Source organism: Mustela erminea, chromosome X (assembly GCF_009829155.1).
Source record: "Mustela erminea isolate mMusErm1 chromosome X, mMusErm1.Pri, whole genome shotgun sequence".
In the NCBI taxonomy this organism is placed as follows: Eukaryota; Metazoa; Chordata; class Mammalia; order Carnivora; family Mustelidae; genus Mustela; species Mustela erminea.
The window spans coordinates 102,261,307-102,278,474 of record NC_045635.1 but is presented as its reverse complement, the minus strand read 5'-3'; positions in this window follow the sequence as shown (position 1 = coordinate 102,278,474).

Below are 17,168 nucleotides of genomic sequence, written 5' to 3'. Positions count from 1 at the left end.
ATAAAAGATGATCTGGGAAAATACAGAGAAGGTTGATATAACCCTACCCCTAGAAGAGCTTTCAGTGTACTTGGGTAGATAAAATATTTGCACCTACAAATGAAACTAATTATATTGGGGCACTCAGATGGCTCAGTCAGTTAAGCAGCTGGCTCTTGATTTTGGCCCAGGTCATGATCTCAGGATCCTGGGATTGAGCCCCATGTCAGGTTCCACACTCAGTGCAGAGTCTGCTTTAGGATTCTCTCTTTGCCTCTCCCTCTACTCCACCACCTTAAATAAATAAATAAGTCTTTAAAAAAAAAAAACTAATGATATTAAAGTACTAGACATGTGATATAGATGTAGTAAGATACTAGAGTTCAGAAAAAGTAGATGCCCTGTGTGCTGGGCTGGAGGTTAAGCTATGAGTTATGACTTAAAAAAATGAAAAAGGATAATAATGATGATATATCTTATTTGTTGAAAACCTTACATGGGCTAGGTGCCTTACATGTGCTCACTAATATTCCTACAAGGTAGGCAACATTATTATTGTCACTTTTCAGGTGAGGGAACTGAGTTTTAGAGAAAATAAGAAACTTTGCCTGAAGGCACACAGCTGTTAAGTGGCAGAGTCAGGATCTGAACCCTGGATTTTTCATGCTCCAGAACTCATTTTCCTTTCAACATACCAGACTACTTCCTGTTAGTGAAGAGAATCAGTCTGAGACAATCAGGCAGAGGAGATGATGCAAGCAAAGCCACATAGGAACTGATGTTCAGGGACCAATGAAGAGACTACCTGACTGTTATAGAGAGGATTTCTATGTAGGAATAAAGGGAGCAGAGCCTGGGAAAAACTGGGACCTTATTGTGAAAAGCTGTGTAAACTAGGCTGAGGAGACCATTTTCTGTCTCACAGGCACCAAGGAGAGGAGATGGGGATCAAGTTGTATAGTGTTGACACCTCATTCGAGTAGTCTCTAACTAAATCTTTAATTTGGGTTTTGGTTTTGTTTCTTCCCTTTCTTTAGAAAAGGAATGATATTAATAATGCCATTTGATTGAAGTTTGGGGGTACATTTTGTTTGTTTAGGGGTCCCTTGGTAAAGTGTGGTGGGAGGCAAGAGAGATTGAGACAGCTCAATATGCCATGACTGGATATTCTTATAATTCTTATTCTTCTATTGGATATTCTTATAATTCTTAGATATTCTTGTAATTCACCAAAACGTCCTGATACCCAGTCTGAGAGATGCTGGTCTATGTCTCTCACTATATGTTGGTAAAAGGAAGCAAATATCACCATGGAAAAGATGTGGATTTCTGCTGATTAGCAAAATAATAAAACAAAACAAAAACAACCAACCAAGCAAAAAATCCCACAGGATCTTCTAAAGTATAGTGTTTAAAAACCTGGGAAAATGCCACATATATAACATAAAAAGTTTCTAACTTGCAAATGGGTTGACTTCCAAAAGTTCATCTGTCAAGCAGTTTTTTGTAACTTAGAACACACTGTGCCTTGGATATAATGCTATATAAAAATGGTACTTGGCTTTTCTCTACAATAGAGATGATAGAATACTTATGATTCTTTTGTGTAATTTTATGTTCCATAGGAACTTGATAGCTGGCAATAATTACGCTTTTAAAGTCCTGAAAAGAAAGCCAGTCAGAAGATGTTGGTCCAGACAATCGCTAAAGTCGTACACTTTTCCATGCAATGTACTATTGTCCATTTTTTTTAAATTAAAAGATAAAAACTCCTGGTTTTCTAAGGTTATTTCCAAATATTTATAACTGTGTAGGTAAAGACAGCTTTAGCAGGTCAATGTGATGAGGTGCTTTTTTAGAGCAATTTCTTTCTAGCTTGTGTATGTTCTATAAAGGACTAGCCTTTTGTGTAAGTGAAGTAGGAGGGTACCTGTAGTGTAATTTAAAGTGTAGCACTGTTATGCCCTTACATCCCAAGTAATAACCCTACTATGCTGCTGGAGTGCCAGAAATTCTACTATAAATATTTCCTTTGTGCTATGGCATTTTTTATTCAATACCTAAAGTGGGAATCCTTTTGTATAGGGTAATTCACAAAGGTATTCTCAGTGATCAACTCACCACGAGTTAGATTTTCAGGTAGAGGGTACAGAGGACACTCATCAGGGAACAGGTAAGTTTTATGGGAGATGCAGAAATAGGAAATAATATTTTCAAGTTTGATACAGAGCTTGGACAGGACAAGCTTGGGTAAGGTTTTAACATGGTGTCTTTGCCCAAAGGCATTAATTTCCTATAGAGACAAAGCATTTGCTCCAGGTGAAATCGGGTAGTTTTTACAATATGGAATATGTGACAAAGGGTGACTAAGAGGGTCTAGAACTTGTGGTTTGGTTAGATAAAGTTGTAGCTTGGAGGAACAAACTGTCTATGAAAAATCAAGTTGACTTTGCTGATAGGCAATCTTAGTTAACGAAAGGCAGCAGTGTTAGACAGTTAAGCAGCTCAGAGATCAACACTTGTTAGACTAGCTAAGGCAGCAATGAAGTGTTAGGGAGATCTATGTAGGCCCCAAGTTCAGAAAATTAAAAATGCTGGCAACAGTAAACAAGAAATACTGAAGTAAGTACTTATCTTAGAGAGGAACCCACCCCACTTTGTTCTTTGTACCAGTGAGTATAAACTGGTTTTCACGAGTGTTAATTACATATAATGAATGCTTAGACGTTTGTGGGTATAGCTGATTCTATTTGTCAGGAAAAAGTGTCATCAACCTTGTCTATTCCAAATTCCACACATAACCTGCTATTATTTGCTTATATGTGTATCTTAAAGGAACTCATTTAGATCCCAGGCAAGAAAATCCCCTTGTGCCAGGCAAGATAAGTTAAGGAAATCCTCCTGGACCTGAGTCAAGAAGTGAAATGTTGACAAGTTAAGGAACGAACAGTCTAGTTTTATAGCATTTTTCAAAAGTCTGTCTGGCAAAAACTAGAAATAAAGGCACAAATGAAACTAATGAAAAATCATAGAAGTGCAAGTAGAAACTCTATGTAGTTTTTATTATTAGACTTAGTGTCTGATTCTCAATACGAGAATTTCTTCTGAATTCAGTGGTGTAGGATACTCTAGTACCTGAGGGCAACAAGTCAGACTAATGATCTAGCAGGAGGGTCAATGCAGAGTTTTCTGCCTTTGGATGATATTAGAGCTTCTAAGATGGCCCCCAAAGATCCCCAACCCCTGGTGTTTATGTCTTATGTAATCTTTTCCCTTTAAGTCAAGCCTTAAGAAGATATTGCAGACCTGGCAGACAGTTTGACTGTGACCTCAAAAAAGACCTTGAGGGGCACTTGGGTGGCTCAGTCAGTTAAGTGTCTGCCTTTGGTTCAGGTCTTGATCCCAGACTTCTGGGATGGAGCTCCACATTAGGCTCCCTACTTAGCGGGGAATCTGCTTGTCCCCCTTCCCCATGCCACTCTTTCTCTCTTTCTCTCATTCTCTCATGCTCTTTCTCTCTTTCTCTCAAATAAATAAATTAGATCTTACAGAAAAAAAAGGACTTTGAACTCAAAGCAACTAGCTAAGCTATGTATGAATTCCTGACCTACAGAAACTGTAAGATAAAAGAGGTTTTAAAAATGGTTTTAAAATGCCACTTGATGAGTATGAGATATACCCAGTAAACTGTACAGAAAAAGCTCTGTTTGTGCTTGAGCAGTTTACTTCAGTTTGAAGCCCAGTGAGAGCTCCCAGGTTGCCTGCTGAGGTGCTCAGGTCATCCTGAAGCCCCAATAACCAGAGTTGAAGGTTCTATAACTGGTTGCACGTAGTTCACATTTGGTGATCCCATATTCTGGCCTGATGTTTTCCTCATAGTACCTTTTATGATCCTCAAAACAGTCCTATAACAATTATCATTTCCATTTTACAGATGAAGAAATAAAGGCTCAGAAATGTTAGTTAATGTGCTCAAAGTCACTGAGCAGAAATTTGAACCCAAGTGTTCTGACTTTAAAGCTTATTCCATAGAATCAGAAGACGTGGTCTCTCTATTCTTTAATACCTCTTTTTAAGGCCATTGACCTCATAAATTGTGCCTGCCTAGGGCAGAGCTCAGTACTGGTAACAACTTAATTCAGAGTAGAAATGACAGATCTGGTACTTTTACAGACTGTTCTAGAAATTTTATCCATTCTGGAGGTGAGTGAAGAACCAAGGACCCTAAGCAAGTAGATACATGGCTCATGAGCAAATAATAAAGTGGCTCAGAGGGTTAACAGTGGCTCCTTAGAATTTAAGGCGGTAAAATCACTACGTTCTCCACTAGTTCAGGAGAAGTCAGACCAGAGCAATGGTACTGAATCCCAGCTCTGCCTTTTATTAGCTGTGACTTTGGACCAGTTATTATTATGTCTGATCCTCATATTTGACATCTATAAAATGATGGTAATATTAACCATTTTATATGGTTGTTGTGAGGATTATATAAAATAAATAATACATGTAAAATGTTCATCACAATGCCTGCATACAGGTACAACTTAATAAATTCTAAGTATATAAATAATAATAAACTTTTAATGTTATAATAAGTACACAGACACTTGAAGTACTCCCTTGAGATTTCTCAAAATCAAAGGATTTTTAAAATGGATTCAGACATGTTAGAAGAAGCAGAGGATGGGATGTGTGGTTTGTAGTCAATCTACTTGGGTCTAGTTATTTACACTTAGTAGATGTTGTGATCTAGAGCAACTTGCTTAACTACTTTGAATCTCATTACTCATCTGTCAAAGTGGTCTATCAGTCAGTGTTCTCCAGAGAAACAAAACCAGGAGGATATATATATTTCAAGGAATCAGCTCACTTGATTGTGGGGGCTGGCACGTCTGAAATCTGCAGAACAGGCTGGCAGGCAGGAGTTGATGCTGCAGTCTTGAGGCAGAATTTCTTCTTTGAGAAAACTCCGTTTTGCTTCCAACTGATTGAATGAGGCCCATCCATGTTATCAAGAATAATTTCCAGTTATGTAAAGTCAACTGATTGTGTATGTTGACCATGTCTACAAAATACCTTTACAGTAACCTAGATTAGTACTTGATTGAAAACCTGGGTACTGCAGCCTAGTCAGGTTGACATACAAAAGTAACTATCTCAAGTGAGTAATAATAGAATCTATCTCATGGGTTTGTTAAAAGGCTTAAATGAAATAATCCATGCAGGGAATTCTTCACAATGCTTTCCCACATAATAAGCACTCAAAACAATGTTACAATAATATCACTTCTCTACTTATGGCTATTGGAGAATAACACTCAGCTATGCTGTGGGTGTGCCTTCTTGAGTTTCTGTGAGCCAACACCTAGTGTCTCATGGGCTGGTTTTTGGTTTATGAAGGCAAGTGAAATTCCAGTTTCCTGGCTAAAGAAACACTACTGCAGGATATTTTTCAATCTCTAGGCACAGAACAGATACCAGTCCTGAAGTGTCTAGACCTGGGCTGAGATTGGGTTGACAAATAGATGACATCATTAATCGATTGGGCTAGGAGAGAATAGCAAAAGAAGATAGATTCTGTAAACTTTAGTAGCATTAAGGTCAGCAAGGCAGGCCCAAGGATTCTGAGCTTTTCAACAGAGGCAATAAACTTTGACAGCCTTCCTGAAGCTATCTTCCCAGTCTAAGCCACTGTTTCCTCTCACCTGAACTAAAGTAATAGTCTCCTTACTGGTCTCCTGGCTTCGTTCCTTGCCCCTTTCAATCTATTATTCACATAGCAGCCAGAGTGGTATTGTTTTAATGTAAGTCTACTCCTGCCACTTCTCTACTCAAAACACCCATGGATTCCCCTCCCACTTATACTAAATCCAAAGTCCTCACGATGGACTATGATCGCACCTCTAGTTCTTTAGCTCATCCCCTCACAATGGACTATGATCACACCTCTAGTTCTTTAGCTCATCCCTTTGCTACTGTTTCCTTAGTTCATGCGACTTCAGCCACATCGGCCTCCTTGCTGTTTCTCAAACACACCAAGCACATACCCGCTGCAGGCTTTCTGTCCTGGCTGTACCCTTTGCCTGGAAGTTTCTTTCCCTCAGATATCCATGTGGTTCTGTCCCTGATATGCTTCAGGTCTTTGCTCAAATACCACATATTAATGAGACCTATCCTGACCACTGTATTTAATACTGCAACCCCTTCCTACAACATATCATTTCTCTTCCCTAACCTGATTCATTTTTTCTACAGTCCTAATCACAATATAACATTAATAAATTAATTTTGTTTGTTTAATGTCTGTCTATCCCTGCTACACTCTGAGTTTCATGAGAGTGGGGACTTTGTTTTTTTCCTGCTGAATCCTCAGTGAATGGCACATAATAGGTATTTGGTAATATTTGTTGAATGAATGAATGAACAAATGAATACAGGAGCTATGAGTTTTAATAACAGTGTTTCAGGTATGAACCAAGGGGCTATGAGTCTTTATATTAGCATTTCTGGCTTCTGAGAAACAAAAGACTGGGTTTCTTCTGACCTGAGAACATGTTTAAGTCTCTTAGAAAGATAAATTTCTGGTCCTGTGTCCACGATCTGAGCCGAAAGAGAGTTGCTGATAATTCAGTTTTTCATCAGATATGTGACAAATTCTCTGGATGTTCACATCCTGGAGTAGGATCCTCAGAGGTCAATGATTACTATGATCATCAGGTGAGCATTGCCATTGCAATAGAGTAAAGTGGTAATCTGGCTAGAGTGCAAGGAGATTGAGTAGACTGAAGCAGAAACTAAACAATGAGGACTCGTCATTATCTTTGTTTTAGGTCCTTCCTAAGAATAACTACTGTCCCAAAGTACATAGTAAGATACAAGAATACATAATGGGATCTTGTACATAGGATCAAAACTGTGTTACATGTGGGGTGTGGCCTCCAGGTTTATACCCAGGAGTCATGAAACATGTCTTAGTTTATTGATATGGGAGTCAAGGACAACATTGCTGTCTTCTTGCCACAAACAGAAGATTTATTTGTCCCCTTCTCCAACCAATCTCATGCTTCTCTGCCACCATCACTTGGAAGGCAGCCAGATAACCAATCTATCTTACTGGGTACTAATGGTGAGTAGGATTACCTACGGGTCATGGGCATTCCCAACTGAGATCCTAGTCACTCTGAGATTTTCTGGACTGTCAAGTGGACCTTGGGTAGTAGTGAGATAATCCAGAACAAAGAGTGCTAAGACTTTGAGTCCAAACAGCCCTATTGGGAAACAGAAACTGATCCTGGAAGTTCTTAAGAGTAGGCCACAGACTGAGAATATGGAACATGGGAATGATGTAGTTTTAAGTAATAGGCAGAAACTCCTGGGAATCTCAGGCACTACTCACAGAAAGACATGTTAAAAAAAAAAAAGGCTTAGTTATTGGAACAAGGAAATAAGACAGAACTTGATCATAAGAAAGAAACAAACAAAAAACAGTTTTATGTCAGGGGAGGATCTCTGAGCAAGGTATACCGGTTATGCATTTCTTAAATTCTCCCTAACTAGGGTTCTGATTGATCCAGAGGTTGGAACAACATTGACGCTGAAGTGTGGGACTTAATGACCCCAGGGATGATTGAATGTCTTTGTGACAAGGGGTTAGGTAAGTGGTTATTTTGGTTAATTCACATCTTACCCAGTTGGTCTGAAAATTGAGGTATCTTCTATAGGGTATCAGTTCTCTATATCAGATTGTGCCCTTTAATTTGGATCCTTAGAATGCAAAGAAGATCTAGAATATAGGAAGTTCACATCCAAGAAAAGTTTATTTTCCGGGTCATTCTATCCCCCTCTCAAGGACCATTAGCCTTTTGGATGTGCGCTAGGAGCAGCAGAATCTTAAATACCAGGGCTTTTTTTTTTTTTTTTTGCTGACTTTTATAATTATGGCAGTGGTGACACAAACAGTGATAAAATTAGTACATCCGTTTTGGGAATACAGGTATGGTGAATTTGGACTGACGCTGTGGGTAATCAGAGACTTTATGTTTTCCGGGAAAGGTAGCCTCATCTGGTGATGGGAAAAGCCTTTTTCAGGTAAAGGACAGTGGACTGTGATGGCAATTTGCATTACTACCTATGAAACTTTGTCTCCTCAACGTAATCATAACATTCAGTGGTATGATATATTTGGGTGTAGGTCCTAACCTCTGGAAACAGTATTGCAAAGAGATACTTGTATGTTTTTTGGGGGAAATGGACTTCCATTGGCCTCTTCTGTTATTTATGGGCTTTCAGTAGAAGAGGCGAGGATGTTGTCATGATGTTTTATGAAGCTGGTTAGCTTTATAGTGTGAGAAACTTGATCTATGCTTTTGGGACCAAGATCATACCCTCACTTCCTCCTGCCAACACACACTAGAAAAAGAAGAAAAGGAAAATAAAGAGAAGAGAAGAGAAGAAAAATGAAAAGAAAAGAAAAGAGAAAAGAAAAGAAAGGGAGAAAGAGGAAAGGGAAGAGAAGAGAAGGGAAGGGAAGGAAGGTAGGAGGGAAGGAAAAGTGGAAAGGAAGAAAGAAAGAAGGAAAGGAAAATCACTGCTGGTTAAGCGACTACCTTTGGCTCAGGTCATGATCCTGGAGTCTCAGGATTAAGTCCTGCATTAAGCTCCCTACTTGATGGGGAGTCCGCTTCTCTCTCTGACCACCCCCCAACCTGCTCTCATGCTCTCTCTCTCTGTCTCTCTCAAATAAATAAAATCTTTAAAAAATTTGAATAACTACCCCCAAATCAAACAGAAATCTGTCTGTAGTTTGATCAGAGAAGATTGTTTCCACAGAAATGATAATCTCAGTAAGAAGGTAGCTGAGAAACTGGCAATCAAAAAGATCTGTACAGCAAAGAAATCATCTTACTGAGACTAAGTAGAATAAGGATCCACAAAAAAGAGAGGTGAGGTAGGAGTGGAGAGAGAGAAAGATCCTTCTAGAGCGCTTTTGTGAGCCTACTGACTACCCACCAATGTTAATTCAGTCTTTTCACTTTAAGAGACCAGACAATAAATAGGCATGGGGCTTTGTCTTTATTGCTATCACCAGGTGCTAAAATTGAACAATATGTGTTCTAATTAAAAGACCTTACAGGATTTTAGCTCATTTTGGGGATTTTGGATTGCAATAATAACCTTTAAACCATTTCCTTTGGCATTCATGGAACTCAATTATGTTGAAAGTCACGGTTTTCCTGTTAAGGCCCTCTTAGGCTATGAGTGGCAATGTTAACGGACTGTTTTTCCTGGCTCCCTTGTCTTGTGGCTGGGTAGCTTACAGGCCAAGGTTGCAGGTCCGGTGCAAGGTGAGCTGGTATAAAAAGTTGGAAGTTCTTTGAGGCTGATTTACTACCAAGGAAGTAACTGTTAGAGTTCCTTTTCATATCCCTTACACATACCTGGAGCCCTAAGAGGTCCACAACCCATACTACAAACAACCCTACTAGGTTCAATGAAATATTAGAGCTATAATTCTAAAACTTGTTCAGTTTAATTCTCTCATTTTACAGATGTTCAAAGAAATGTTCAAAACAAAGTTTCAATGAGGAAAAGTAATTAATCTGAGATTACCCAACCAGATGTCTTCAACTCCAAGTGCAGTGTTCATTGTAATATATCTCAAAAAAAAAAAAAAGAAATTCTAGGGTTTATATTGTAAGTTACACTCAGAGACAATTGTATAGAATAGAGGAACCTAATCTCTTGCTGAGAGTGAAAAGATTGCTTTGGTTCAACCACCATGACACTCTGCCTAGTAATTTGGTCTCTGGGCATTTGCCCAACCAAATTTAGAGTCATTTCCTCTGGAAAATTCTAAGTATTTCCCTGTGTGAATGTTTTTGTCTATAGTTGGTAGAATATGAATTGATATTTACATTCTTGTATTGACCCCACATTGTCTATCGGAGTAAAGTGAAGAAATTGGATGATTCCAGAGTGGTATTTAGGGGCCGAGGTAAGATTGAGTTAAGAACTAGGATTGGGGGCACCTGGGTGGCTCAGCTGGTTAAGCATCTGACACTTGATCTCAGGTTCCTGGGATCAAGCCTTACATGGGTCTCCATGCTCACTGGGGAGTTTGCTTGAGATTCTCTCCCTCCATCTCCCTCTGCCTCTCCCCCTGCTCAATATCTCTCTCTTAAATAAGTAAATAAACTTTTTTAAAAAAAGAACTAGGATGGTTAAATATTCTTGTGCTGAAGCAAAGGAAAACACATCACTTATATTGATCATAGATAGATAATAAACTTGACTCTGTTCTCCAGGCAGGAAAATTGTGAGCATAAATGAGTAAGACTTAAGAACTCAGGTCTCCTCTATCAATATGCTACTGAGTTTCTCAGAAATATTCCAGCTAATAGAGTTGCTCACTTTGGCTCTGTTGCCTTGACTGCTAGACTTTAGTTGAGATTTAGACTACACCAGTGTTTTAAAAATTGGTTTATCATCAGAATTACCTGGGCATGGGAGGGTTCTTATTTAGTTAAACCTGCTCTACTGTTGACTGAAAATATGCATAGTAATTAAATCTGGAATTGTAGCACTTTTTAGCATACTATTGCCTAGGTCCTACCTCCAAGGATTTAGTAGATGAGAGGCATGGCCTGGAAATCTGTTTATTTAACCAGTTTTTCAGGTGATTCTGATGATAATATAGGTCTAAAGGCTGGTGGACCAGACTGTTTCTCTTTTTGTCCAGCTCTGCCTATGAAAGGCTCCTCTGTGAAAAACTCACGGGATGAAAGACCTGTTCTGCCTAAGAAAACAAAGGCCTGCAGTTGCCTAGGGAAAGGGTTATTGACATAGCCAGAAGAATTCTTTGTTTAAGGAGAAAGAGTCACAGTGGCAAACCATTAAAGAAGAGGCTTTCCTACTGTTTTTAATTATTTATTTACAGAATTACATTTAACTAGGTGACAGAGAAACTAGAGGAAGAGGCAGAAAAGATTTGTAATTCGTGTCAGGGGGTCATAACACGTTGACGATCCAGAAGACATGACTATAACACATTTCCAAAGTGATGTTGAACCCAAGGAGAAAACAGCATTTGCTTGATAAAAATTTGATTCTCTCACCCTCATTCCCTGGATGTTTTCAGAAGCATGTTGATTTGGCTAAGTGAGATTTCACCTATGCTAAGCTGAACCCAGACACAAATTGGAACATGTCTAGGAGGCAATGCATCCGAGTTTGTATTCCTTTCGGTGATTACCCACTCCCTAACCATTTTTTCCCCGCCTTCCTGTGACTTGTAACAAAATAGACAGTCAAGTGCTACTGAGAATCCCTCACCATTTGTGTAGATTTCTAAAGGAATACATCACCAGGGAGAGCCTGCTTTTAATTTAAGATGCTGTGAAGTGCTTTGAGAGAGGGCTACTAGAAGTTCTATGACACTAAGCTAGGGTCATTGAGGTAAAAGTCACCAGGAGTCAATAGGCCCTCCTTTCCACATTCAAGTTGGAACTGCTTCTATTTGCCTCTCTGTTTACCATGTTTATTCCATAGGTTTTTCATAAACACAGAACCTGGGCCCTCAGGATTGATCATCTCTGCTGGGAGCACTTGATTTATGCCTGCCTTCCTGGCCATGTCAATTCCATAGTAACCCTCCCTTCTCATTGGAAAGCCTAGTTCCTTCATTTCCCTCCTTAGCTAGTTACAGGAGAGAAACACACCTACCACAGTGCTAATCAAAATAACAATGACGCTTAACATTATACTCAGGAAGGCTTCATCTACAAAATAAGAATTAGAGGGGATGGCTTTCTATGGTGACACTTCAGATCCTTTAGCAGTGGGCTGGGAAGATAGATTTGGGGATGAAATGTACCTTTTAATTTATTTTTTTTTAATTTTTTTAAAATTTTCAACATAACAGTATTCATTATTTTTGCACCACACCCAGTGCTCCATGCAATCTGTGCCCTCTATAATACCCACCACCTGGTACCCCGACCTCCCACCCCCCGCCCCTTCAAAACCCTCAGATTGTTTTTCAGAGTCCATAGTCTCTCATGGTTCACCTCCCCTTCCAATTTCTCCCAACTCCCTTCTCTCTAACAACAAATTCCTAATCCCCCCTTATTTTATTTTGTAATTTTTAAAATTTTTTTAGATTTTTATTTATTTATTTATTTGACAGACAGAGATCACAAGTAGGCAGAGAGGCAGGCAGAGAGAGAGAGGGAAGCAGGCTTCCTGCTGAGCAGAGAGCCCGATGCGGGACTCCATCCCAGGACCCTGAGATCATGACCTGAGCCGAAGGCAGAGGCTTTAACCCACTGAGCCACCCAGGTGCCCCTGAAATGTGTCTTTTTAAAAGCACACTGAGTGTTTTAGAAGGGAGGGGGTGGGGGGATGGGTGAGCTTAGTGGTGGGTATTAAGGAGGGCATGGATTGCATGGAGCCCTGAATGTTATACATAAACAATGAATTCTGGAACACTACATCAAAAACTAATGATGCACTGTATGGTGACTAACATAACACAATAAAAAAGATTAAAAAATTTAAAAAACTCTTAATAAACTTTTCATTTTAGAATAATTTTATTAAAGTTGCAAGAATATTATAGACTTCCCCTTTGTACCACATTGTTAACTGGTGAAAAATTAAAATTAAATTGATTATTTATATAATTGGATTATAGAGACCATCTTTGCAACTGTTTTTGATTAGCTTCATCTTTTCTCTATTTCTTTTTTTCCCCCTTTTTTTCTACTTTCTATGGCTTTAATTGAGTATTTTATGTGATTTCATTTGATCTCTCTTGATCTCTTTTAAAAAAATTTTAAATAACATTTTATTTATTAATAATTATCAACCATGACCATAAGGAGACCTCTTCTAGATTCTCACTGTGAGGACCTGGTGAATTATGGGAGTGAAAGCCCACGTAAGAGTGAGGAGCCCTCCTGTGACTGCAGGCTCCAGGAGTTTGTTACTCTCAAGATTGTCTGCACTTAGCTTTCAGAAATTTGTCAAAATAGTCATTTAAGTCTGCCCACTAACTTATGAATTTCAGACTTTGGTTGCAGGGAAGCAAATTTCAATGGTTCTGTCACTCGGGATTTGATTATCTCTTCAAATTTTGGGGTAATGATCGCTCTGCAACATCAGTTCTGTGATAGGTCCAAGAAATGGCATTGATTTTTTTTTTGTTTGTCCAGCTTTTTGTTGTTTCAAGAATAAGAGTAACAATTTCCAAGCTCTTTGCATAATCTGAACCTAAGCTTGTCTTTTTATGTCCCAAAAGATAGCTTCAACTTATCCCCTCACTCCACTACTTCTGCTAACTTTAAGTAACGCTGATTCTGATGACTGTATCTCTGTGTGTCTAGAATCAATTTATGCTCATAATAAAAAAATGAAAGATAGGTTCAGTGTCTGGTAGAACATTAACTGACTCATTAACTGTAAGTACATAATTTTATTTTTATTACCCAGGATCAGGTTAAGAATAGGTAGAATCCTATTCAACCTATTCAACCTTTTAGTGATGAATATTTGGCTTTTTTGGAAATTACTATAAATAAATATCCACCAAAAGGAGTTAAGAGGAAATAAAATGTAAAACAAAACTTTTCTCTAGTTTGATTGCAGAAAGGCATGAGAGTGGACATAACAGTTTTTACTGGGCTTTCCTGGAAGACTGGGATGAGGGGCTGGCTTGAAGAAAGTAAGCTTTCAAGGCAAGATGATCCCTTCTATGCTGTGGGGTTCCATTCTTGATGGGTTTATCAATCCTTTTGAAATCTGATGAAGTAAAGGGAACTTCTTTTCAGAAAAATGTACATTCCTATAACATTTTTTTATTTTAATTTTTAAAAATTTCTTTTCAGTGTCCTGCAACATTTTAAATCTGTGTTCTCTAGGTAGAATTTTCTTTTACACTTTGGTTATCTGGAAAACTAATAATGGCCTATGACATCTTTAGCCCACTTAGATGACTTGTAGGGCAGCCTTTCACTTTTCTCTTCCTTCCACCTATCAGGGACCTTAGTCTTCCTATTCAGAGAAGTTGTGTTTACATCAATGTTTGACAAAATTTGGCCAATTGGTGGTGGTGGGGGGATGTAAAATAAAGTTTTATTGAAATACTGGCACACCCATTTGTTTATACACTATCTCTGGCTTCTTTTTTCCTTACAACTGCAGAGTTGAGTAATCATGTCAAAACTAAAAATATTATCTGGTCCTTTACAGGAAGAGTTTTCTGACCCTCCTTTAAATGAGAAAGTCCAGAAAAGTACAGCTAATAAAAAAGAGTTAATTTATACAACTGTTACTCTGCCCAAGGATGTTTACATCTTAACATGGATCAAAATGCTTTTCAACTGGATAGACTGAATCTTAAAAGTGCAGTTTTATGTTTTAGTGAACAAATGCCTAAAATCAGTTGATAAACCCCTAACTAAGATCGCTTACATATGTTATCAGCTGTGTCAGTAAGCAGAAAAGGCTTTTATCTGGCTATTTTCTATAATTCAAGGATTCCCAACCTATACAAAATTGGCTCACACAAAACTTCATGATAAATTCTATCTTTTGGTGTTATGCTGGACTTCCTGTCCTTTCCCCCTTAGCCAGTATTCTCAAAAAGCATCCCAGCTTTCCAGAAAAAAAGAGGAGCTTTATCTGATGCTCTTCTCCTTAGAGTCTCAATATGGTGGCTTTCTAATACAAATACTAGTCTTCTAGTGCTCTTTGCTTAGAGGACCAGAGTAAGCAATTGTAAACAGCTTTTTCTGCAAACATTGATGTTCATAGGGCCAGCAGAGGAACAGACATAGAGTTCACACAATGGCATTTCTCTCCAGTTTAATATTTACACAAGCTACTGAGTGGTTTGAAAGGCCAAAGAAGCCAGTTGTGCTAATATCTATATAAAGTCTGAACCAGGGAAGAGTCTGAGACAGAATGCTTTGAATTCAGGGCCCAGCTGGCCAGTCAATAGTGCTGAGCACTCAGGCTTGTGTTTCTATTTGTCCTTTCAAAGTTCCAGGCTAATCTCACACAGGATTTGTTCTTAACTGAGGGAAAGAGATGTAAAGACAACCTGTGGCTGTTCTTTTGTTCTTTGTGCTATGTTTTTACTAGCTTCTCCTATTTGCTGCCTTTTACTTCTACCTCACCCTATCCCATTTATTGCTTATTTCCTGTGAACCACTATTGCATACTGTTTGGCCATTTTCCAAACATCTTTGTCCTGTTTCTGTAACATGCTGTGGTAGACAGATACAGACTTTGGCTTCAGAGAGAACTAAGCTCAGCTTCATGGCATAGTACCTGGTGTCAAGGCAAACCTTGATGAGTCTCAGTTTCTTCATCTGTAAAACGGGAATACAATACTTGAGGTAATGTGTATAAAGCACCTATCATAGCACCTGATGTACAATAGACACTAACACCAGTTCTCACCCCTTTTATCTCATTCTTCTCAATGCGGCCTCCTGACTTCTGTGGTTTATTTGTTCTCCGATTCACCCTCACCCAGGCTTTTTTGATTTATAGATGTCCTTCCCCCCTGGGCTTACAAACTTGCTATCTTTTGATTCTTGATCCAGCAGAGCATACCAACTGACTTTAATTGGATGGTTCACCATAATTCCTAAAGACTTGGAAAGCCTGTACCGGATAACACTCTCTTCAGTCATTTAGAAGGGTGGTAGAATCATTATATAGTGATTTGCACATAAATGGTTCTGTGTTTTATTTAGCCTTGACAGAAAAGAATGTGCAAACAACAGTGTCTGCATGAATATGCGTGTTGCTTAATGACGTCATTATTTAATTTGCTTTTTTGCCAAGACTCACCTCACAGATGGATCTAGGAAGGACCCAAGAATTATACTGAAATGTCCAAATACTCATTCTTTTCATGCCAACTTAGTAGTCCTTCAAGATTTGTTAGGGCATGTATAAGCAATAGAGCTACCTTATAGTTATTCAGATTCTTTTCAGTAAAAGTTTGAAGACTAAACTATTTAAAATATCTGAGGGGTTTGAAGTGGTGGGGGGGTGGGAGGTTGGGGAAACCAGGTGGTGGGTATTGGAGAGGGCACGGATTGCATGGAGCACTGTGTGTGGTGTAAAAACAATGAATACTGTTACCCTGAAAAAAAAAAAAAAAGAATCCAAAAAGGAACCCACACTTTTGTGGGCTATAGAAAAATTTACTCTGCAGTGACAAAGGAAAATCTTTTCAGAAGATGGTGTTGGGTCATCTGGATGTCCAAATGGGGGGGGGGGAAGTATTCCTATGTCACATTATAATCCAAAATCAATTTTGGAAGGATCGTGGATCATAAAATGAAAATGAAAACAAGAATATCTCTATAATAGAGCATGTGAAAATATCTTTTTGAGCTATAATTATATGCAATATGATACATACATCACATAAACAGAATAAAGTTTACCTTATTATTAAAAAAATACCATGTCCTGGATATCAGAATCATCTATAACATAACCTTGTATTGCATGTCTCATGTTAATTCCTCTTCCTATAATTCTTACCCCTCTCTCTACCCCCATACCCCATGTATATTATTATTGACCTAGGCTCCAGTTTTCACTGCCCCTTTTTATTTCATTCCATTCTGTTAAATAGACTTATTGATCATAAATCTTTACTTCCTGGTAAAGAAGTGGTATCTTTTTAAAAAAATTTTTATTAATGTATAATATATTATTAGCCCCAGGGGTACAGGTCTGTGAATCGCCAGGTTTACACACTTCACAGAACTCACCATAGCACATAACTTCCCCAATGTCCATAACCTCACCATGCTCTTTCTACCCCCGTTCCCCTGGCATCCCTCAGTTTGTTTTGTGAGATTAAGAGTTTCTTATGGTTTGTCTCCCCCCTGATCCCACCCCAAACCCCACATGTTGCCTCTCAACTTCCTCATATCAGGGAGATCATATGATAGTTGTCTTTCTCTGATTGAATTATTTTGCTCAGCATAATACCCTCTAGTTCCATCCACATTGTTGCAAATGGCAAGATTTCATTTCTTTTGGTGGCTGCATAGTATTCCATTGGATATATATACCACATCTTCTTTTTTTTTAAGATTTTATTTATTTATTTGACAGAAAGACATCACAAGTAGACAGAGAGGCAGGCAGAGAGAGAGAGA